At 44.1% G+C, this 16,192-nt stretch overlaps 1 long non-coding RNA gene across 4 annotated transcripts; it reads left to right on the forward strand.

The window, feature by feature from the left end:
• The first annotated feature begins 2,996 nt into the window (after window positions 1-2,996).
• LOC132592148 (uncharacterized) lies at window positions 2,997-14,371 on the forward strand. 4 transcript variants are annotated; one of them, XR_015949882.1, is made up of 5 exons: window positions 4,739-5,670; window positions 7,826-7,895; window positions 9,684-9,741; window positions 10,625-10,792; window positions 12,272-14,371. It is a non-coding gene; the product is annotated as an uncharacterized LOC132592148 (long non-coding RNA). The 4 variants fall into 4 exon arrangements; XR_015949883.1 differs by lacking the exons at window positions 4,739-5,670; window positions 7,826-7,895 and adding an exon at window positions 2,997-3,068 and having other exon boundaries at window positions 12,272-14,367; XR_009557569.2 differs by lacking the exon at window positions 7,826-7,895 and having other exon boundaries at window positions 4,757-5,496; window positions 12,272-14,367.
• Window positions 14,372-16,192: the final 1,821 nt, after the last annotated feature.

The raw sequence follows: 16,192 nt of genomic DNA on the forward strand, positions 1-16,192 counted from the left end.
GCCAGTGTGGTGTAGTGGTTAAGAGCGGTAGACTCGTAATCTGGTGAACCAGGTTTGAGTCTCCGCTCCTGCACGTGCAGCTGCTGGGTGACCTTGGGCTAGCCACACTTCTTTGAAGTCTCTCAGCCCCACTCACCTCATAGAGTGTTTGTTGGGGGAGAGGAAGGAAAAGGAGAATATTAGCCGCTTTGAGACTCCTTCGGGTAGTGATAAAGAGGGATATCAAATCCAAACTCCTCCTCCTCCTCTTCTTCTTCCTCTTCCTCTTCTTCCTCTTCTTCTCCTCTGCCCCAACAGGCACCAGGCGTCACTGAATAAATTAAGCCTCAGCCAACAACTTTGTGGAATTATTTGCAGAGTTGGAAGCTCCATTTTTAGTTAGATAATTGTCATAAGAGGTCATTCTATTTTCATCAGGCCTTTGGCCTTTAATTATCAATGGTCTTTGGGGGGGGGTGTTTTAAGCTTGTTTTTTTTTCAAAAAAAGATTGTTTTTGAGGCTTTTAAAATGCCAGTTTTAATTGTTTGGGGGGTTGTTTGTCTCGATTTGAGTTGCCATGGTAAAAAGTTAATAACTAATTTTGAAGATGATGGTAATAAATGTCCTATTGGAGGGGAAATAAGGACAAAAGACGATTTACACACACACACCTGGGGATTGCTGAACAAATAATCTCAATTTGTAAAGGCTTCAAAATATTTTTATAAACTAAATAAATACCAATTTTTGCTCAAGGTGAGTCATTATTTAGTGCATAGGTTTTTTGCACAGAAACTGTTCTAGTTTATTCTATTCTAGTGAGGCAGCAGAGGGCTGCATGGCTCTTGCTGCCCTCAAATTCTCACAGAGAAGAAATATCTCACAGCCTGCTGGCGCTCTGCAAGAGCTATGAAAGGGGGACTTTTCCACCCCTACCCACTGCCCAACTGGTGATCAAGGCTGTGAGAGGTTTCACTTAGAAGCATTCTCTTGCCTTCCCCCTGCCCCCGGGAAAAACAAATCTTTTTATGCATAGAATTTCTCTTCTTCCTCATGTGTGAGACTACATGGCTGTTAAAGCTATCCCTTGTGCTCTTCGGATATTTCACAAGATTGTGCTATGTTTCCTGTCCTGTGGGCTTTGGAAAAGTAAACCTAAAGCTCTTTGCTGCCTAAATATAAACCTCCTTTCTAAAGTTGGTCTTAAAGGGAGAGAGCACTCTTGGTTGGGTTTAGAAATGCTCTAAAATAGCCAGGTAGCCCAAGGGTGGCAGCCTATCCCCCCCCCCAATCCTAATTTTTTAAATTTTATTTTCTAATTTATTTGTGTTGTACGTACATGTGTACTGAACATGGAAGAGGCTCAGAAGTGTGTGAGTGAGTGCACATGAGTTTTCATGGCATTGCATAGAAAAGTCACATCTGCTCAATTCTGATCCAAGCTCCAGGCTTTGTCATCTATCATAGGATAGCTTGTCTTACTGCCTCAGTTCTTTAATGGCAACGGTGGTGGTTTCAGCAGGTTGGGAATAGAAAAAGCAGGTGGGCAAGGGAGAGAGACACTTTCCAGATCGCTCTATTAATTCACAGAACATGCTACCACTGTCAGTCTAGCTCAGGCATAGGCAACCTTGGCTCTCCAGATGTTTTGGAACTATTTTTATTTATTTATTTATTTATTTATACCCCGCCCATCTGGCTGGGTTTCCCGGCCACTCTGGGCGGCTTCCAACAAATATAAAAATACATTAAAATATCACAGATTAAAAACTTCCCTAAACAGGGCTGCCTTTAGGTGTTTTCTAAATGTCAGGTAGTTGTTCATCTCCCTGACCTCCGATGGAAGGGCGTTCCACAGTGTGGGTGCCACTACCAAGAAGGCCCTCTGCCTGGTTCCCTGTAGCTTTGCTTCTTGCAGTGAGAGAACCGCCAGAAGGCCCTCGGCGCTGGATCTCCGTGTCCGGGTTGAACAATGGGGGTGGAGACGCTCCTTCAGGTATATAGGACCGAGGCCATTTAGGGCTTTAAAGGTCAGCAGCAACACTTTTAATTGTGCTCGGAAACGTACTGGGAGCCAATGTAGGTCTCTTAGGACCGGTGTTATGTGGTCTCGGTGGCCGCTCCCAGTCACCAGTCTAGCTGCCGCATTCTGGATTAATTGCAGTTTCCGGGTCACCTTCAAAGGTAGCCCCACGTAGAGCGCATTGCAATAGTCCAAGCGGGAGATAACTAGAGCATGCACCACTCCGGTGAGACAGTCTGCGGACAGGTAGGGTCTCAGCCTGCGTACCAGATGGAGCTGGTAGACAGCCGCCCTGGACACAGAATTGACCTGTGCCTCCATGGACAGCTGTGAGTCCAAAATGACTCCCAGGCTGCGCACCTGGTCCTTCAAGAGCACAGTTATCCCATTCAGGACCAGGGAGTCCCCCACACCCACCCGCCCCCTGTCCCCCCAAAACAGTACTCCCATCATGTGGTCAGGGATCATGGCAGTTGTAGTTCCAAAACATCTGGAGAGCCAAGGTTGCCTATGCCTGGTCTAGCTGCTTCAATCCGCCCAAGCAGAATTTGCAACTTGGTGGCCTGCCCAATGCCACAATTTCATCTTGCTAGAGTGGGCAACCCTCTCATCAACTGATTTTATGATCAGTCAAGATTTTCTTTACTGCGTGAACACTGGCGGAGGAAGGGAGTGCGGTGGGTGCAGTCCACCCTGGGTGTCATCCCTGAGGGGGGGTGACATCACCACCCCCCACCCCCGGGTGCACAGCATGTGCGCCGCTCCGGGTGCCAGAGAAGCTAGCTCCGCCTCTGTGCGTGAACAAATGTCTATTTTAAAAATAAAATAAAGGATTGCCACATAGACCACTGATTGCCTATGATGGGCAAGACTGGACTCCGCTTGAAAAAGAACAGGTGCATTTATCTCTTGATATAATCAGTGTTTAAAACATCCTAGAAATAGAATGAAGACATTTTGAACAGTATGAATAAGAACTGGCACCATAAACATTTGTGACTTAACGCTGTGTGTTCGTTGCTAGGCTGCAGTGGTAGATGCAAATGAACCTTCTGCACACTGAAGGTAAGATTTGATAGTTGAGATCACCAGTTCATTTGCTATGCATTATTTGGTTTTGCAAATGTAGTTTGAAGATAAATTCGAGGTCCTGGATTTCATCTTCATTGATAACACTGGTACGCAGGTATAGCTATGTTTGTGTTAAAGATTTATCCTGTGTTCCCCTTGTTTAGCAGATGTTTGAGAACTGTTCCTTGCTGCCACGTATATTGTTTATGGTGAGGCTTAGGCATAAAATAAATGTGCTAGTTGGCTAAAGAAGGCTGAAACATGTTAAGTGCTTAGCTGTTATATAAGGAGATACAAAGGAAAAAGAATTGGCTTTCTGTTCCATGATACTTTCCTATTAAAAATGTCTCCATAATCTGGTTGATTATTTCGTAGAAAAGTAGGGTAGGCGTTAAAGTAGTAGGACTTGTACAATTTGCTACTAATAGTAAATAAAGCTGTAACTTTCATACAGCAGTGAAAAGAATCTTAACTGTGGTAAGCTATACTTTTTTGAACAATACATAAAATATTACATCCTTTCTTTCTAAACCCTTTCAAAGAATTCTCAATTACATTTTGATCTTTTTCTCCAATGCCATTATTATTATCATCATCATCATCATCATCATCATTATTATTAATATCTATACCACCCTTCATCCAAGATCAGAAGCTGGTTCACAACAGAAAACAAACAAAATGAGAGCACAAAATACAAAATAAAACAAAATTCAGGAGGACATCAGCCATTAAAAATCAAAAGCAGGGAAATTTTCCCTTTTTCCTTTTTAGTGCTGAGGCCAGGAAGCCTCCACAATCATCTTGTGAAAGCCCCCTTACCTTTCTCCTCCCAAAATGTTCCTTCCAGGCCCAGTCACTGACCAGGGAGGTGATATAATGTGATAGCAACATCTTAGGAAGTCATAAGGCCACAAATCTGTGCCAGCAATAAATCTGGTTGCTCGTGACACCAAAGCAATGGAAAAGGCTTTATATCAATGATGACCAACCTTTTTTTGACCCAAGGGGCATACACTTGGCCAACCCCTGTGGGGGGCACATGCCAACAGTGGGAATATCCACCCCACACAAACATAATCTCACATGCAAGCCCACAGGACATCTGCATAAACAACAGTCCCTCTCCATCAATCTGTGTCATTAGCTGGGGAGAGGGATTATAGCTCATCAAATGACCAGTCTGGTGGTTGAGGAGATTTGTCAGGGTGATGGACTGCGCAGAGAGAATTAAATCTCCTTGCCTATCCTAGCTCTGTGTCTACTTTAAAAACAAAACAAAAAAACACCTTTGCTGCTTCTGACAAAATTAGCAGGGTCTTCAGAGTGCAGAAAAACTGCCTTCAGGGTGTCAGATCAGGGCCACCCCTGATTTCTACTGTGGAAAATTTACTGAAGACTCTGTTAATTTGCTTGCTGCAATGTTGCCATATAAAGTGGCATAAACAACCTGTGGAGTTCATTATGACCGGTGTAGGTCATAATGTTGTTGCATTTGGCACATTCCTTTGCCTATTTACTCAGTTCGATGGGACTTAGTCAAGTATGTGCACAAAAAATTGCAGCATCGTATTTGTAGCTGCTAGAGACTCTGACAAGAAGATGCATGAGGAGAATGAATATGACTCCATAGTCGAAAATGACTATTGCATTAGGTGATTAATGAGACTTGAACAAATAGCTAATAGCTAGGAAATGTTCAGAGTGAAAAGTGAATAAAACTCTGGCGTCCTCCAACCTTTGCTCGGTGCCTGATTTTGCTTACTGAAATAACTCTAAGCCAAAGCTTATAATACTCCTAAAGCCTTGCTGGACCAGGGAAAAGTCCGCAGCCCCATAGTAGCCAACTAGATGACTATGAGAAGCCCACAGGCAGGGCATGAACAGAATTGTGCTCCCTCCCTCATGTTCCCAGCAACTGGCATTCAGAAGCTTGCTGTCTCTGATTCTGAAAGTAGCATATGCCATCATGACTAGTAGCCATCAATAGTCTTTTTTTTTCCCTCACAAGGAAAGGCCAGCTGGATCAGGCCAAAGGCCCATCTGGTCCAGCATTCTGCTCTCACACTGGCCAGCCTTATACACATGGGAAGCTTGCAAGCAGAACTTGAGTGCAACGGGCCAAGTTTCATGGCTGAAGAGCAATTTGGACCAAGGCCAAATCCAGCAGGCCAAGGAACCACACCAAGCATTGAGGCAAATGATGAGGAAAGGGACGAGCAGATTTGACTGGCAACATGACAGCAAATTGTTTAAAATAGGAATGGGAAAATGAAATCCTTTTGTGTGAGGGAGAAGTGAAGGCGAGAAGGGAGCCTAGGAACCCAACTTTGGGATTGTGGAACCGAGAATATTATGTGTGAATATGAACACCCAGCTACGTGATGCTACAACACTGGCAACGCATACCTTGAAGGCAGAGGTAATCCATGTGGTATGCTCCAGATGCAGTTGCACTAACTCTCATCAGGCCCAGCCAACATGGCCAATGGTAGGGATGCTGGCAGTTGGGGTCCAACAATGTCTAGAAAGCACTGAGTTGGCTACCACTGCCTTAGAACCATATCAGGCAGATAAACTGCCCCAGAACTTTAAGGTGAGGCAATTAGAATTGCTACTGCTAAGTGAATATGTAGACAGTTTCAGGAAAGCTTATTTAAGGTGCAGTCCATGAAAACCAGGTTGTTGTTGTTTAGTCGTTTAGTCGTGCCCGACTCTTCGTGACCCCATGGACCAGAGCACGCCAGGCACTCCTGTCTTCCACTGCCTCCCACAGTTTGGTCAGACACATGTTGATAGCTTTGAGAACACTGTCCAACCATCTCATCCTCTGTCCTCACCTTCTCCTTGGGCCCTCAATCTTTCCCAACAGCAGGGAGTCTTCTCTTCTCATGATGTGGCCAAAGTATTGGAGCCTCAACTTCAGGATCTGTCCTTCCAGTGAGCACTCAGGGCTGATTTCCTTAAGAATGGATAGGTTTGATCTTCTTGCAGTCCATGGCACTCTCAAGAGTCTCCTCCAGCACCATAATTCAAAAGCATCAATTCTTCGGCGATCAGCCTTCTTTATGGTCCAGCTCTCACTTCCATACATCACTATTGGGAAAACTATAGCTTTAACTATACGGACCTTTGTCGGCAAGGTGCCACTTAATTCAATTTCTACATATCTTTAAAAATGGTTGAAAACAATCATTTGGCACAAGCTTTTTTCAATTTTAACATTACTCTAATTCTGGATGAGGCCATTCCAGGAATGTGAGTAGGCCTAAAAAAAATAAATGTTTTTGTTGCTCCATTGAAGTAACCCAAATAGGCTGATCGCAACTTAGCCACTATAAACAATGGGTGTTGTCCAATGATGTCAGAGTAGACCCGTTGAAATTAATGGTCCCTAGTTTGTTGATTTCCATAGGTCTGCTGAGTATGGCTTATACTGGATATGACCCATTGGAACTGCAGTTGGAGGTCTGGCAGTGACAGCGTACTTCATGTTATCCAACAATGTTATTCAGGAGGCAGTATGTATACATTTGCTGCCAGCACTCCCATTTGTTTAAGGCCCTTGGAATTTCAGAGAAATGAAAAGAAATCCATCACAATATGTCAACTAAAGCTTGAAATTCCAGGATTTATGACCTATTCATATATAGTTTTTTTGTTGTTGCTGGAGAATATATGAAGCATCGCATCGCTTCATATATTCCCCAGCAACAAAAAAACAAGGCACCAAGTGATATTCCGAAAGTCACGGCGTCAAAGAGGCATATTGCCTGCCTCTGCTGTGAGCAGCAGTCTGTCCCTGAATACCAGTTGCTTGGAAAGTACTACTGCTCTCATGTCCTGCCTGCAGGCTTCACACAGACACTTACCTTCCAAGTCCCGGACTGCAGAATCCGGGACCGGCAGCCGTGTGACACTGGAAGTTGCGTCGACGTAACTTCCGGTGTCGCTTTGCGCTTCTATGGGCACCAAAAATGGCCACCGCCGGCTTCAAAAGTAGCTTTTGCGCATGACCGGAAGTGAGTCGACGCAACTTCTGGTGTCACCCCGCCCATCTACGGGCACCAAAAATGGCCGCCGCCGACACCGGAAGTCGCGTCTACACACTTCCGGTCATGCGTAGATGTGACTTTTGAAGCCGGCGGCGACCATTTTTTGTGCCCATAGAAGGACAAATCAGAAAGAAAAAAAATGGCCGCCGGCAGGAGAAAATAACGGAGAAAAACGGGAGACAAAGTGATACGGGGGACCACCGGGAAAAGGTAAGTAAAAACGGGGGTTTCCCGGGGAAAATGGGGTACTTGGCAGCTATGCATAGATATCTGGCTAACTACTATGAGAATCAAATGTTAGATAGGCTTTCGGCCTGGTATTCTTACGTTGAGACAGACACTTATTAACATTGTGACATCTTCACTTAAGAAATTAAGGATTGCTCATTTGTTATCTTTTCTGGCAATGCATGCTGTTGGTCGCTGACAGGAGTGGAGATCAATGCGGGGTACAGGATCCGCACATGAATATGATAGACAAATAGTTCAAACGCACACAAACAATGACAGGGCGCCAAGCTTCAGCTTGGAGAACAGTTCAGCATGAAAAGTTCATTAAAAAAAGATTGGCATCAAGGACTGCTTGCGAGCTCTCACATGCAAGGCAGGAGAGAGGTTTTCTGCACAAGCATACAAACTTTGACGGAACTTGCTCTCTTGCTCAGTTTAACCAATGTTTAACATCACCACCCCCAGGAAATACTGGTTCTTTTATCGGAGCTCATCTCTCCTTCAAACACTATGGACATCACATCCTGTCTGAATGGTAATGAAGATAATATTTGATTTCTAGAGACAATCTTGAAAGTATAGCTTGCAAGACTTGGATCTCAGCTCACCAGTTTCTTGGGTTTAGCAAAGGGTCTTAATCAACTTGCAGTTGACTCCCCCCCTTTTTTACAGCAAGTTAAACAAGGGCTTAGATTAGAATTTAGAAACTGAATAGACCATTAATTCCCATAGATAATGTCTGGTACACAAAGTCTTAGGGCCTTGCAGATTTCATTATGTGAGAGTTTTTGTTCAGGCAACTATCCAGCAACTAAAGTGCTGGCTGCAAAAGCTAGGGAAAGCTCTTTTGGTAGGTCATCGGAGTGTCTGTAACCCTTCAACAAATACTCAGCATTTCTGATCAGCTTTGATTAAAGGAACAACAAAGCTTGTGCCAGAAGAATGCAGAATTTTTGCCTTAGGCCACGATTCTGGAATACAGCTATCTCTACACAACTGAGTATGGTGGGTATACTTTGAAGAAGCATCTCCAGAGAAGGAAAGGACACATAAAGCATTATTTCCAGATTTTGAAATCTACTTGAATTTGTGCATTTCAGCAACTCTCTCAAATATAAATCCCCACACTTTCCCTTGTACATTCTGAAAGTAGGTGTTTCACTACTTTGAATGTGGGGTGGTGCAGAAATACCGTTGTTGGCATCCGTCAACAACAACAGAGCACGCCTCCGGGGGTGAAATGAAATTGCACTGAAGTGAAGTGATCTCCTCAGAGCTCAGGCCTGGGAAGTGTGTATGGAGGTCCTGGGCTGCCCAGATGACAAGATCCCTCCTCTCGGCCTCTCTGATGTGGTCCAAAGGAAAGCAGAACCATATGTTTAGCATCAGTTTGGCTGCAGGAGTTGCTGAAAGGAGGTGTACTGGGCATCATCCAACTGTCTTAGGGAACTCCAGTCCAGATTTGTGTAGGGTTTGCTCCTTAGTCTTTTCTTCTCCCAAAGATAACCCACAAGAAAGCGGAGGATAGAAATTATTGGGGTAATTCGGTTGCTTCTGGCCAGAGCAGAAATTAAGCAAGCAAGCAGAATAGAGCATATCCCTGGTTCAGATGTTTCAAAGAAGTGTTGTGAGAAGAAGCATAAGCGATTCCTGCTTCAACCCCATAAATACATAAATTTCCCAACGTATATGCTCAAAGAGAAAGCATTAAGATAATCCATGCCACCATGTTTGATGAGTAGTTCTGCTTTGATGAGTAGTTCAGCATCAAAAGAGTTGCAGAAAGACCTCTCATGAAGAGGAATAGCATCAGTGTAAGCTGTAAAATCAAGCTCCCCTATGGGATTACTTATGGTGTATGGGTTGAGGGGGGTCTTCCATCACTTCCCACTTCTCCCTTCTGCCCACCAAGGCCCTCTCAGTTGCTGCTGCTTGAGGAAGTCCCCTTGCCACCAAGGAGCACACTGGGATTCCCCAGCATTTCAGGCAGGAAACTCGAGCTACTTGTATGTGTTTCTGGCCAATACTGGTCATTCCTTGAGTGATTTCTATTCCGGACCACAGACAAACATGTAAACTGCTGGAATTTCCACTGGAACTCTCTGACACCCCTTGATTGTAAGTGAGCATTCCACTAACAAGAGGAGGAGTTAAGGCCTTGCAAAGAGTTTTGCTCTGATGTGAAATTTTCAGATTTCACAACACTTGCTTTAGTTCAGTCGCTGAAAAACTTGAGTTTTTGCAAAGAGCCGGTGCTTTTGATATAGCAGTTGGGGTTTTGTAGAATCTGCTGCTTGCTGTTGACTCTGCTTTCATCTAGCAGGATCTGCTCTTGGAGGAAATGTGTTTGAACACCTTACAAGACAGAAGGAAACCTGAAGGTGGGTGATCAAATATACTGAAAGGGGCAAGCAGTTAAACCAGTCCTGAAAGAGTGTGGCAGATCTAGCAAATCTGCAAAATGATTTGCTGAGGTGCAGTTCACCCAAGTGCCATACTGTGTACTATTGATTAATACATGTTAGTACCAGAGGGCCCACAGCACAAGACCATCACCACCAACACACAAATCCTTGCCCCCCCCCATGCAGCTGCATATTTTTCTTCTTCTGTTATTGTTATCACAGTGGTGGAAGCAACATCATTTACTGCCCTTCTCACAGAATCACAGAATTGTAGAGTTGGAAGGTATCCCAAGGGTCATCTAGTCCAACCCCCTGCAATGCAGGAATCTCAGCTAAAGCATCCATGACAGATGGCCATGCAATCTCGGCTTTAAAATCTCCAAGGAAGGAGAGTCCACAACTTCATGAGGGAGACCGTTCCACTGCCAAACAGCTCTTACTATCAGAAAGTTCTTCCTGATGTTTAAAGTAATACCTCTGCGAATGTCCGCCCCGTCGAGCGTCCGTTTTGGCAACCGCCCACGGCAAACCCGGAAGTACCAGAATGGGTTACTTCCGGATTTGCCGCTCGCGGATGCACAGAAGCACAAACTGCTCTGTGTGCATGCGCAGAGTGGCGCTTTGTCGAGTGTCCCTTTTGCCGAGCATCCAGGGCTCCGATACGGATCCCGGACTCAAAACAAGGTACCACTGTATTTGGAATCTGTATTTGGAATCTCATTTCTTGTACTGTAATTAGAAGCCATTGGTTCATGTCCTACCCTCCAGAGCATGAGAGAACAGGCTTGTTCCATCTTCCATGTGACAGCCCTTGAGATATTAGAAGATGGCTATAATATCTCAGTCTCCTCTTTTCCAGGCTAACCAACCCAACTTCTTCAAACATTCTTCATAAAGCTTGGTTTCCAGACCATTGATCATCTTGGTTGCCCTCCTCTGCACACGTTCCAGCTTGTAAACATCCTTCTTACACTGTGGTGCCCAGAATTGGACTAAGTATTCCGAAGAAGATCCACATCTTGTTTAGGTATCAATGTAATAAATGCTTCTTTCCATGTCTCTGGGATATCACCCTGTATTCTAAGTATTCCAGGTGCGGTTCTCACTAGGTCTTTGATGCAGCAGCTGGCTGATGTTTTAATTTACCCAGAATGCAATGCCCTGGCCTATAGATTTATGAAAACTAGACCACTAAAATGGGTCTAGTGACCACATTGGCGAGTAGAGGCATAGACCTGTTGAACCATCTAAGCTGCTTGGGCCCCCAGCCAGTGCTTAAATTGGAACACTGATTGTACACAGCCAGAGCTTTGTGCGAAGCAACCCATCACCACCTTTTCCTATTGAGATCAAGCTCTCTGGAAATAATTATTATCCTTTTCCATAAATGCTGAGAATATGAGCTTCTCCATATAAATAATGCTCCATATAATTCAGCCTTAACTTTATTAAGGCTAAAGCCCCCCCCCCACTGTCCTTTAGGACTGAGCCTTCTCTGCCTGTGGTATTGTTTCCATTGACGCATCCTTGATATTGTTTCATGGACAATTGAACTTGGGGGGGGGGAGGTGTGTGATTCTGGAGATTTATCCGGAGGGAGAAAATGAAAGGTTGTCTTGGAGAGTTATTCGGCAGATCTAATGCTAGCAATATAGTTTTCAGGAGGCTCTGCTAATAACCGAGCCTAATGTTTGTAACCTTTCAGTAATTACTTAGCATTTTTGGCTTCAGCTCTGAATAAAGGGACAAGATATGTTGCAGAATTCCTGCCAGCGTTTTGACACTAGAGACTCCTGCTTCCATGCCAACTCATACTGCAGTTTGAGAGTCAGAAATCTGCTATAACATCCACTCTTTCCCTCTCTTTTGAATGGCCAAAAGTTTGCAGCAAAAAAATACTGCCATCTTCTTGTTACTCTTCTATGCCTGCTTCACACAAGATAATTTGGGCCAGTCATCTGGTGGTGGAGATCCCTGTAGAACCTTTAAAACAACAACACTTAATTGTTATGTGCTGAGATCCCTCCTACCATGTGCCCTCCTGGTGCAGGAAGTTGAATATACTGGTAGTTGGACTTCTGGGTAAAGATATATTGGGCTATGCTGGCAGCCATTATACTATTGAACTTACCGCACAATTGTAGTCGCGTCTGTTAGAAATGGGAAATAAATTTGGTTCAGCTTGCATTTTAATGGGAACCCACCTAATTTGCATTTCCCAAAACGATATGCGAATTAAAGCACAGCTATCCTTCCAAATCTGCAAATCTGTGAATTTTGCAGTGCAGTTCTCTATCCAAAATACGTCTACCTAAGTGTGCCTTTAAATGTGTTTATTAGTGAAAACATACACATCATATGTATGTGTGTGAGAGAGAACAAAAATAGCATACAAAAAGACATTATATTCGAGAAAATTGCCTGCAAAAATGTGCATATTACAGTAGAAGAAAAGTACATTAAAATGCTGGTGAATTCTCATGACGACGTTAAACAAAAATTGCAGACTGATGCAGAAAAGTGATGAACTCAACTGCAAACTTCAAAAATGAGGAACTGAAAACTGACAGATACAGCCATCCGTCATGTCTACATAGAAGGAAGTCTCGTTGATTCAGTTGGACTCAAGTCCCCAATAAGCATGGATCCCACTTCCCCTCTCTTGAGAAGCTCGGAACTTCTTACACCTCCATTTCCCGTGCAGGTACTGACTATGTTGAGGCATCTTCCACATCAAGACTGTAACAACATTGCATGACCTTCGAGTCTCTGTTTTGTTGCATGGGGCTCTAAAAAGTTAACATGGGCGAACATTTATGGTACACTCTGCCATGCAAATATATATACGCCTGCCCCATGGAATGCCCTCCCATCAGATGTCAAGGAAATAAATAACGAGAAAACTTTTAGAGGACGCCTGAAGACAGCCCTGTATAGGGAAGATTTTAATGTTTGGTGTCTCTCCCCCCCCCCATTTTTTAAATCCATTTTATAACATATAAACACAATACACATAATAAGCACAGTACACAAATAAGCACAACACAATACAAAATACAATATTATAAACATACAAAACAAAAAATAAAAACAAAAATCTCTAGAACATTTCATTATCCTCCTCAAATCCCTCCCACCTGTGCTTCATATTAATTCCATCTTTAGCAACTTCTATATTAACACTCTATACCATTTTATTTTTTATTTTTTATTCCCATAATTTCTATATTTTATCTTTTATAATCATTACATCATGTTGTCTTTCTCATTTCTCTTAATTTCTAAAACTACAACCTATACTACTTCCAAATCTATCTCAAATACTCAAATATTACAATATTTCTTTAAATAATCTTTAAATTTCTTCCAATCTTCCTCCACCACCTCTTCTCTCTGGTCGCGGATTCTCCCGGTCAGTTCAGCCAATTCCATGTATTCAATCATTTTCATCTGCCAATATTCTACTATTGGTACTTCATGTGTCTTCCAGTTCTTACCTATCAAGATTCTCGCTGCTGTCATGGCATACAAAAAGAAAGTAACTTCTTTCTTGGGAACCTCTTTTTCCGACTATACCCAATAGTCGGATGGTTTCTTAATAAATGTGTTTTTCAACACTTTCTTTAAAGGAAAAGGTAAAGGGACCCCTGACCATTAGGTCCAGTCGTGACCGACTCTGGGGTTGTGCGCTCATCTCGCATTATTGGCCGAGGGAGCCGGCGTATAGCTTCCAGGTCATGTGGCCAGCATGACAAAGCCGCTTCTGGTGATCCAGAGTAGCACACGGAAACACCGTTTACCTTCCCGCTGTAGCGGTTCCTATGTATCTACAGTGGTACCTCGGTTTATGAACACAATTGGTTCCGGAAGTCTGTTCATAAACTGAAGCGTTCATAAACTGAAGCGAACTTTTCCATTGAAAGTAATGGAAAGTGGATTAATCCGTTCCAGAGTACTTAAACTGAAGCGTTCATAAACTGAAGCGAACTTTCCCATTGAAAGTAATGGAAAGTGGATTAATCCGTTCCAGACGGGTCCGCGGAGTACTTAAACTGAAGCGTTCATAAACTGAAGCATGGGTGTAATTGGTTCCGGAAGTCTGTTCATAAACTGAAGCGTTCATAAACCGAAGCGAACTTTCCCATTGAAAGTAATGGAAAATGAATTAATCCGTTCCAGATGGGTCCACGGTGTTCATAAACCGAAAATTCATAAACCGAGGTGTTCATAAACCGAGGTTCCACTGTACTTGCATTTTGACATGCTTTCGAACTGCTAGGTTGGCAGGAGCTGGGACCGAGCAACGGGAGCTCACTCCGTCACAGGAATTCGAACCGCCGACCTTCTGATCAGCAAGCCCTAGGCTCAGTGGTTTAACCCACAGCGCCACCTGGGTTCTTTAGCTCATTATAAATCTTTTCCCAGAAGTCTTTGGTGTTTTGTTGTGGTTTTTATATTTCTTGGAAGCTGCCCAGAGTGGCTGAGGCAGCCCAGTCAGATGGATGGGGCACAAATAACAAAGTTATTCCTGTTGTTGTTATTTGGTGGGAAACAACCACTTCTGAATTGAGCTCATCAGAATTGTGTGGTAGCAAGAGCACAAAGAAAGGATTATAAATGCAAAGTGGGCTCTGAAACTACATATTGCAGTGGATCCTTACCGGGGTGGGTTGGGCTGGTGGCATGGCGCTGGCTTCTCAACAGTGGCATGACTGCATCCTACTGGGGTGTAGAATAGCAGTGGCAAGGCCAGGGCATTACGGGCATACTGACGAGCATTGCAAAGCCCCTACACTAGCCCCCAAAGCAGCAATAGCAATAACTCCTCATTGTGATGCTGGAACGCAAAGCAGCAGCTAGGCTAAGCTGGTCTCTCCACCAGCCACTCCTGAGCCTACTCTGCAACATGACTGTTCCATCCATGTTATTCCCCAGGATACTATAAGCTCTCAGGAGCTCAAGGAAGGGAATTCCCCTCTTTCCCCTCTCCAGTTTTGTTTTTCGTTTCCAACTGACACTCAACATCCTGTGGCCCCTGAGAATAATCAGTACTCCCAAGCTTGGGGCTTTTTTGGTGTGCGGGAGGGGGAGGGGGCGAAGGTTAAGGCGGTTGTTTTGTTTGTATTTTTGCAAGAGCACTGGGGTTTCCCGGCCGCCTACTGATACGTCCCTCTAGTTTCTCAATGGCCCCACTTCTCTCGGCACTCACCACCTCAGTTCACTGTTAGGGGGAGCATGTGGCTTGCAAAATCTTGACACGAAATGTGAGACTTTGCACCTGCTCTGCAATGGGAGTTAATTCAGTAGCTGGTAGCAGTTTTGGTTTTGCAAGAGTTTATCAGTTGTTGACATATGAAGAGGAAGCCAAACCCTAAAGGGAGAGAGAGATGACACAGTTTCCACGAACGTCTTCTGATCGTCTTGTCAGTTGGCTGGTGTAAGTCTCTGTTGTAGGGCAGATGTCAGTGGCTGGATTAGCGGCTGGGTCATAAGATAAGCTTCTTTAATTGGCTTGTTCTAAAGCGCACAGCCATTACGGAGCAACATCACCTTCATCTTTTAAACTCTCTGTGTAAAGTTGCACTGCAATTAAGAGAAGTGGCATGGAATACAAAAGCACTTCCTTTGTTTTTACTTTTAATAAGCAAAAATTGCTTATTAAAAACGTTGGTGCTTAAAAAAAAAGCAATATGCAAACCGCAGTCAGTTTCCTTGGTTACGATACAACAGTATCTTTCGGTGAATAGTTACAGGTAGGTAGCCGCGTTGGTCTGATGTAGTCGAAACAAAAAAATAGAAAAAATTCCTTCCAGTAGCACCGTAGAGACCAACTAAGTTTGTCATTGGTATAGCTACTTTCACATTCGTGGACCTATAAGGTTTAAGGGGACATAATTGCTCTGCCCTTTTGCTACTTCCCCTTTAGTTCCACCTCTGTGGCAAAAAGAAGAAGTCATAATTAGCACAAAGTGCCCTTTGGATCAGCTCTGTGAAAACGTTAAGAGTGTATGAAGAGCCTTCCTGGGTCAAACCAAAGGTCCACGTAGTACAGCATTCTTATTTTCACAGTAACAACTCAGATCGATAACTATGGGAATCCAGGGCCGGCTCTAGGTAGAGCCCCGGTGGCGCAGGGTGCCAGGGCGCCGGGCCATGCTGCACGCTGCGAGGGTGCGGGCGCCAGAATGATCTCCGCCCCTCAGCGCTAGGGCGCCCGACCTGCTCGAGACTGCCCTGTGGGAATCCCACAAGCAGGAAGTGGGTGCGGCAGAACTCATCTCCTACAAGTAGATGGCTTGCTTGGAGAGACAACGCCCCTGTGGCTCTGGACAAATCGAAACAACAGAGCATGTGCTTCTCCAGTGCCTGTACTATAGAGACATTCGTATTAGCCTCATCTCCCCACTGCTCCATAAGTACCCAGGGT

Source organism: Zootoca vivipara, chromosome 5, assembly GCF_965207765.1.
Source record: "Zootoca vivipara chromosome 5, rZooViv2.hap1.1, whole genome shotgun sequence".
Classification (NCBI taxonomy): Eukaryota; Metazoa; Chordata; class Lepidosauria; order Squamata; family Lacertidae; genus Zootoca; species Zootoca vivipara.